At 41.8% G+C, this 8,635-nt stretch overlaps 1 pseudogene; it reads right to left on the bottom strand.

Moving 5' to 3' along the window:
• Nucleotides 1-233: 233 nt before the first annotated feature.
• Nucleotides 234-4,414, bottom strand: LOC133081922 (ubiquitin-ribosomal protein eS31 fusion protein-like; annotated as a pseudogene).
• Between the last annotated feature and the right edge of the window lie 4,221 nt (nucleotides 4,415-8,635).

Below are 8,635 nucleotides of genomic sequence, written 5' to 3'. Positions count from 1 at the left end.
AGGACAGGCTGACTCTCCTGTTAGGGGTCAGTGTAGCTGATGACTTTCAGTTGAAGCCAATGTTCAATTACCATTCTGAAACTCCTAGGGCCCTTAAGAATTATGCTAAATCTACTCTTCCTGTGCTTTATAAATGGAAAAACAAAGCCTGGATGACAGTATATCTGTTGACAACATGGTTTACTAAATATTTTTTTTCCATTAGTTCATGTCTTTTATTAACCAATATACAATTACTTGTGTTCTGGTTTGTTGAAACAATAGGTCAGACAACATTTGCCACAGTAATGTCTGTCAAAGTGGCTGGCCATAAAAACTCCAGCACCATATTCATCTGAAGGGCACTCCCGACGAAGGCGACTGATTTTGCCATTCTCATCCACCTTATAGTATTTTAGGACAGCCAGCTTAACCTTCTTTCTCTTATGCTTGTTCTTCTTGGGAGTGGTGTAAGACTTCTTCCTTTTCTTAGCACCACCATGAAGTCTCAACACAATATGAAGAGTGGACTCCTTTTGAATGTTGTAGTCAAACAAAGTACGTCCATCTTCCAGTTGCTTGCCAGCAAAGATCAGTCTTTGCTGGTCAGGGGAAATTCCTTCCTTGTCCTGGATCTTGGCCTTTACATTTTCTATTGTATCCAAGGGTTCGACCTCGAGAGTGATGGTCTTCCTGTCAGGGTCTTCACGAAAATCTGCAAACTGGTGGCGGTGCCACTGCAGATGGCGGATCCGAAAGAAAGGGTGCTGCGCCAGCCCACAGGCTACTAATATTTTAAGCCCACTTACTGCTCTGAGAAAAAGAATCATTTCAAAACATTACTGCTCACTGACAAGCACCTGGTCACCCAAGAGCTGTGATGGAGATGTACAAGGAGATTCATGTTGTTTTCCTGCCTGCTAACACAACATCCGTTCTGCAGCCCATGGATCAAGGAGTCATTTCAACATTCAAGTTTTACTATTTAAGGAATACATTTCCTAAGGCTATAGCTGCCCATAGATAGTGATTCTCTGATGGATCTGGGCAAAGTAAATTGAAAACCTTCTGGAAAGGAAGGAATCACATCTGTGATTCATGTGAAGGGGTCAAAATATCAACAATCACAGGAGTGTGGAAGAAGTTGATTCCAACCCTCATGGATGACTCTGTGGGGTTGAAGACCTCAGTGGAGGAAGTTATTGCATTTGTGGTGGAAATAGCAAGAGAACTAGAATTAGAAGTGGAGCGTGAAGATGTGACTGGATTGCTGCGATCTCATGATAAAACCTTAATGGATGAGGAGTCGCTTCTTATGGATGAGCAAAGAAAGTGTCTTGAGATGGAATCTACTCCTGGTGAAGATGCTGTGAAGATTGTTGAAATGACAACAAAGATTTAGAATATGACATCAACTTAGTTGATAAAGCAGCAGGGTTTGAGAGGATTGACTCCAATTTTGAAAGAAGTTCCACTGTGGGTCAAATGCTATCAGACAGCATTGCATGCTACAGAGAAATCGTTTGTGAAGGGAAGAGTCAATCAATGCAGCAAACTTCATTGTTGTCTTATTTTAAGAAAGTGCCACGGCCACCCCAACCTTCGGCAACCATCACCCTGATCAGTCAGCAGCCACCAACATCAAGGCAAAAAGATTACAACTCTCTGAAGGCTTAGATTATGGTTAGCATTTTTTAGCAAAGTAAAGTATTTTTAAATTAAGGTACAAACATCATTTTTTTTAGGCAGAAAGATATTGCACACTTAGTAGACTACATACAGTACAGTGTAAACATAACTTTTATATGCACTGAGAAACCAAAGAATTCACATGACTTGCTTTAGCGCCATATTCGCTTTATGGCAGTGGTGTAGAACCAAACTTGCAGTATCTCTGAGGCAAGCTTATGTGTAGCATAGAGAGAGGAACCAAATCCCCTTCAAATGTTGTAATATTTGAATGTAAGGTGGCAGTGTAATTAATCATCCGAATAATCAGAGGGCCACAGGTGCACGTGGGATTGCTGTGGGCAGCCAGGACCTAGGGCGCCCTTCCTAAACGACACGTGCGTGGAGTGGGACCAGCACACTGTCTGGGTCATAGCAAGGGCTTCACACATGCTGTTCTCTCGGACTCAGACACTCCTCTTCCCACTCTTCCCTGGCCGGCTTCTCCTCATTCTTCAGGTCACAGTTTAAATGCCACCTCTTCATAGATGCCATCCCTCACTATCCTGTCCAGGACATCCTTTTCTTTTCTTTCATAAAACTTATTGCAGGCATGAATGAAATAATGCCATTTGCAGCAACATGGATGGACCTGGAGATTATCATACTAAGTGAAGTAAGTCAGAGAAAGATAAATATCATGTGATATTGCTTATATGCAGAATCTTAAAAAAAATGATACAAATGAACTTATTTACAAAACAGACTCAGAGACTTACAGAACAAACTTAAGGTTATGGCTGGGGGGAGGGCAGGGTGCGGGGGGAGGGATAGATTGGGAGTTTGGGATTGACATGTACACACTGCTATATTTAAAATAGATAACCGACAAGGACCTACTGTAAAAAACAAAAAAACAAAAAAAAACTTATTGTAGGCATGTATTTGGGTACCTGTTGGTTGCCTCTTTCTCTTTTCTGCTGGAAGCTCCATTTCGGCAGAGACCATATCTGTTTCATTCCCCAGTGTATTCCCAGAGGCTTGCTTACTTCTTGGTAGGCATTCAAATAGTTTATAGGATGAATAAATTAATGTATGAATATTAATTCCTTTCCCCTGTACTAGAGGTTCTCAATTAGGATGGTTTTGCCCCCTAGGGTACATTTGGCGATGTCTGGAGACATTTTTGGATATCACAGTTGGAGTGAGGTTGCTACTAGCATGTAGTGGGTAGAGTCCAGGGATGCTGCTAAACATTCTACAGTGCATGGGGCAGCCCCCCGAAATGAAGAATTACCCAACCCCAATGTCAGTAGTGATGAGATCTAGGAATCCTGCCCTATACCCAGTGATGTTAGAAATTTCGTTACCCTGAGTGGGTGCCAAGATAATGGCTGTATTGAAAAAGCTTCTTGTATTTTAATCTTAAGGATGCATATCATTAAAATGGTGAAAGAGATCAACTAGACTCATTCTGTATCTCAAGAAGTAAGCAGTAGATGACACTAGAAGATATCATAATTTACTCTTAAAGTTCTTTGTAGGTGAGTCTTCTTAATTGTTTACAATTTATCATGGTTAATTTCATCCCCTTTCTACACATACTTATTTTTGTACTAAACTAGATATATGAAAATTATATAGCAGTGTTAGACATACAGTCTGGCCTAATATGTGCAATGTCCTCTAATGTGTTTGGAGTTAAGTCCCTCACAGGCTTTGTCCTCAGTAAGCTTACACTCCTTGACTAATCCCACATGAATATCTCATTCTGGCAGCCTCAGACCATCACTTGGAGTAGTTTATCATTATTCAGGATTTCCTAGGTCCTGAGTAGGTACGTCACTAGAGGAGCGTGATGCATGGCCTCGTTATGCATGTATGAAGACAGAATCCTGTTTGGCCTTCAGCCATCTAGAGTTTAAGCCCACAGAATGGAAAACCCACATTCTTACAACGTTGTAGTAAACAGTGAATCTGTGTTTCAGTTCAGTTAAAGCCCAAAAGATCACAGGAAACATTTCAAATGTTAAGGATGCTTTGTGCTATGGGAAATCTAGCAGACCATTTCTGCAACCTGCATGTGTCAGGCGCTGCTTGTCTCTCAGGCGCTGCGATAAGCAGTGGGGAGAAGAGGAGTGAAGCACAGTCCCGCACAGGAGGGAGACGTGCTCAGGACGTTCCCTGTCTCAGCAGACTGCGTCATCATTCACCCGGTTGCCCAGCCTGCAAAACTTGGGATCATTCTTTTTTGTCTTTTAAAGTATTTTTTAAATAAATTTATTTATTTTATTTTATTTTAGGCTGCGTTGGGTCTTCGTTGCTGTGCGCAGGCTTTCTCTAGTTGTGGTGAGCGGGGGCTACTCTTCGTTGCGGTGCACGGGCTTCTCCTTGCGGTGGCTTCTCTTGTTGTGGGGCACGGGCTCTAGGCACACGGGCTTCAGTACTTGTGGCTCATGGGCTCTACAGCTCAGGCTCAGTAGTTGTGGCGCACGGGCTTAGTTGCTCCGCGGCATGTGGGATCTTCCCGGACCGGGGCTCGAACCCGTGTCCCCTGCATTGGCAGGCGGATTCTTAACCACTGCGCCACCAGGGAAGCCCGGGATCATTCTTGACTCCTTGCTCTCACCCCTGTATACAGTCCACCAGCAAACTGTGTTGACTCCATCTCAGACATGTCCTCTTCTTCCACAGCCCCCTCTACCAAACCATGTAAACCATCGTTAGCTCTCTCCTGGACTGTTACAATCGTCTGATAACTGGTCATGTTTCTTCCACCCTCTGAATATTGATTTATGTACTTCAGGAGAGTGTGGCTCTTATAAAATAGAAGTCAGACTTGCCATTCCTCTACTGTCTTCCCATTGCCAGTAGAATAAAATCTAAACTTAGATGGTGACGCTTATGCCAGTCTCTCTGACCACCTCTCCTCCTACTTCTACCGTCCCCTCTACTAAAGCCCTAATATACCAGTTTCATACCAACTGACCTCATCAACTGATATTAGCTTAGCACACTTGGGAGCAATTCAGTTAGACGTTGGCTCCACCCTCAAAATGTTGAGCATCTGTGGGGGAGATAGATCAGGTTAATATAGCCATGAGATGTACTGGGTCAGTACGTGGTTTCTGATGACATGGGGAAGACTTTCTGGAGGAAAAAATTAAGCTCTATCTTGGAAAATAAAAGAGGCTACAACAAAGCGGATTTGAGAATAGAAGGGGAAATTAACTTGAATATGAACAGAAGTAAAAGAAAGGGTGACAAATGCAGATTTCATGGCTGCAAGCTAGAGATGTACCAAGGCGAGGGTGGCATTTTTCAATATGTGCATGGCTGTTTCTTTCCAGCAAAATAAAGGAAAAAGTACCTAAAATCTGTCTACTGTGTACCTTATATTAGGCATCATTCTAGTTACTTTACGTACATTGTCTCATTTGATTCTTGTGACACTGATATGGCATTGGTGGCATAATCCCTTTTGAAAACACAGGAAGCTAAGGCAAAAGAGGTTACATTACATGCCAAAAATTAAGAGTGGCAGACCCAATATTTGAATCTAGGTCTCTCTGCTTCCAAAATCCATTGTTTTCCACGAAGACACACTTATCTCCCTATTATGTTGTTAAACTCTTGAAGAACAGAATTTCCCCCCAGCAACATCATCAGTCTCATGGTGAGATCTCACAGGTGACTAGGGAAATGGAAATGATTTTTCGAAGACTTTGGGTATGTTTTTGAAGCAAGTCAGGTTTACTCAAAGAAGGTCTTGGTTTTGCCTCCATGACTCTTTGGAAAATCATTTTCTACCAATACAAATGCATTTGATCTGTTAAGCCTGTTCCAAATGAATTGCTCATTTGCTTAAACATAAATTTTGTTTGGAAAACACTTGCCAGAGTAGAGACAGCTTCAATATGAATTATGGCGCTTGGAGTGTTCAAGATTGATCATGGCTGGACTTGGGATTCATGTCATATTTTTCTGCAGAAGAGCTTTAGGAAGTTTAGTTATGACACCACTTGAAGTCAGCTTAGTCCATTGGGAATTTTAATTAAGTTCTGGGCAGCCACTGAGTAGACCATATTCTGAGGCCAATTTTTTCCAAGTAGCCATAGAAAGTTGGACATGTTTACATGAGTGCCGTTCATGGACATAAATTATAGCCAGTGGGAAGGTTCAGAGGGTAGAAAGTTGGCTCAAAGTTCTCTTTGCAGAAACTTGAAGCCAACTTAACCATCAGAGATGCATGTTTGCTTCTACTTCTTGTAAAATAATACTTGAATTTTAAAAAATTTGGTTCTAGAAGGCTATCTTCTCACTTACAATCAAATCTAGCCCAGGAATTAATTTTTTCAGACCATCAGTGAGTATTCCTGATGCCCAAAGGTCACAAAAATTGCCTAAGTTTCTTTTTTGGGTGCAATTATGTACTTGAATTTTGGTTTTCTTTAAGTATATTTCTCCCTACATGAAATCTTTCCTCTTTAAAAATCTTTGCCGTTCTCTGGATGTGGTGGACTAAGAGGTAGTTGGTGAAAGAGAGTGGCTGGGCTTAGGCCACTAGTTCAGTGTTTGTTATTTGTAGTCCTGACTTTCCTTCTCACACTATGGATGAAACTGCTTATTTCACTAGTCGAAACGTCAAAATTTTCTATTTTAAATAAAACTTAAAGCTGCACTTCCCAAGTACTGCATAAAAAGGCAGGCTTTAAGTTTGAGGAGAAGGTTGTGAAAATTAAGAATGAATATCTATTTTTCAAATTCTTTTCCTCTCTCCTTCTCCCAGAATCTTTGCTTTGGGTAAGAACAGTAAGTACCATCCTTGCAGCCTCCCTGGCTTCAAAGCTCAGTCATCATTTGATTTCTGTCTCTTCCTCAAAACCTTACCAGTTGCCAAGACTTGTAGTTCTGCATCTAAAATATTCCTCAATGGCCCTTTTCTTTCCTTTGCCACTGTGATCACTCTCTTTCATCCAAAAATCGGGGTGGGTGATGGCCTACACTCATCCTTTCTCTCCTCCCTAAAAGTGCTGTAGTTTTTGCCACTTAAACATCTCTCTGACCCTCATCATTTCTTGCCTAAACAGTGAGAAGAGTCTCCTAGTTGGTCGGCTTGACTCTACTCTTGTCTCCATTGCCATGCTCTGTTTCCATGTCTGTCTCCCTTTTCTAGATCATTAGCTACTTGACAATGATACTCTCCTACTCAATGCTGTCTCTTTAGGACCTATTACAATGCCTGCCATACAGTGTAGATCATTAACATGTATTCAGCAATAAATGTTAGTGAACACCTACTCTGTGCTAAGAACTGGGACTGCAGAAGTGAATAAAGCAGACATGGCTCTGCCTTCATGCCACCTAAGATCTAGTGGAGAGAGAAAGACCAAGAACAAGTAAGAAACAAACAAAAATTAAGTTTCATTAAATGGTGTGAGTTTAAAAAGCTACGGGATGAATAGAGAATAACAAAGGAGTTCTTACTTTAGGTATGAGTCACAGAAGCCTGAAAAAGGTAGCAAGCCACATAATGAAAGGGCAAAGAGAATGGCAGACAAAAAACCAGCATGTGCAAAGGTCCTGTGGTAGAAATAGCTTGGTCTATTTGAGGAACAGAAAGGAGACCAGTATGGCTGAAGCCTAGTGTCATGAAATAAAGCAGAATACCTAGCCCAGGGCCAGGCAGATCAGGGCCACAACCTGAATTTTCATGCAAGGGCAAAGGGCTTTAAAGATGAGGATAAGGGCATCAGATAAACATTTGGAAAAGATCAGTCTGGCTGCTATGGGAGAGGCCGGAAGGGGACCGAACGACTAGTAGGTGCTGTTGTAGGAATCCAGGTATGAGTTATTGCATGGATAAATTGTGTCTTGTCTGGATTTCTGTAATTGCTTTCTATCTCTATGTCATCCTAATTCACTTTCCACTCCAGGTTTATTTTTCTAGTGAAGCTTTAATCGCATTTCTCTATTCTACATTTTCGAATACAGAAAAAATTCCAGTTTCAAACTCCTAAGTATGGAATTTAAGACTTCCTGTGACATTCCTCTGTGCAGACTTATCTTGCAGTTTCTTTCCTAGATTGATCCTGTGCTCAAGCCAAACTCTGTTACTCATCATTTCCCAAAGGTTCCCCTCTCTTTCCCACCCCTATGTATTTAATCAGGTGATTCTGCTTGGAAGGCTTTCTTCCTCATTTCTTGCTATTAAGTATTTGTGCTTCTGATTGGCACTGGCTCAGGCACAGCTGTCCCGTGGTATCTGTGGGGGATTGGTAGCAGGACCCCCGTGGATACCAAACTCCACGGGTGCTCAAGTCCCTTGTATATTGATAAAATGGTGTAGGATTTGCAAGTAACCTACACACCTCCTGTATACTTCAAATCATCTCTAGATTACTTATAATACTTAATATAATGTACATGCTACGTAAATAGTTCTAAATACAATGTAACTGCTACGTAAATGGTTGCTGAGGTGACAAATTCAAGTTTTCTTTTCTGGAACTTTCTGGAATTATTAAAAATATTTTCAATCCAGGGCTTCCCTGGTGGTGCAGTGGTTAAGAATCCACCTGCCAATGCAGAGGACACAGGTTCGAGCCCTGGTCTGGGAAGATCCCACATGCCGCAGAGCTACTAAGCCTGTGTGCCACAACTACTGAGCCTGCGCTCTAGAGCCCCCGAGCCACAACTACTGAGCCCATGTGCCACAACTACTGAAGCCCACATGCCTAGAGCCCATGCTCCACAACAAAAGAAGCCACTGCAATGAGAAGCCTGCGCAAGGCAACAAAGAGTAGCCCCTGCTCACTGCAACTAGAGAAAAGCCAGCGTGCAGCAACGAAGACCCAATGCAGCCAAAAGTAAAATAAATAAATAAATTTATAAAAAAATATATTTTCAATCTAAAGTTGGTTGAATCTGCAGATGTGGAACCCACAGATATGGAGGGCCGACTGTACTGACCTTATATGAAACCTTT

This window comes from Eubalaena glacialis, chromosome X (assembly GCF_028564815.1).
Source record: "Eubalaena glacialis isolate mEubGla1 chromosome X, mEubGla1.1.hap2.+ XY, whole genome shotgun sequence".
Lineage (NCBI taxonomy): Eukaryota > Metazoa > Chordata > Mammalia > Artiodactyla > Balaenidae > Eubalaena > Eubalaena glacialis.
This window is presented reverse-complemented; position numbering and strand designations above follow the sequence as displayed.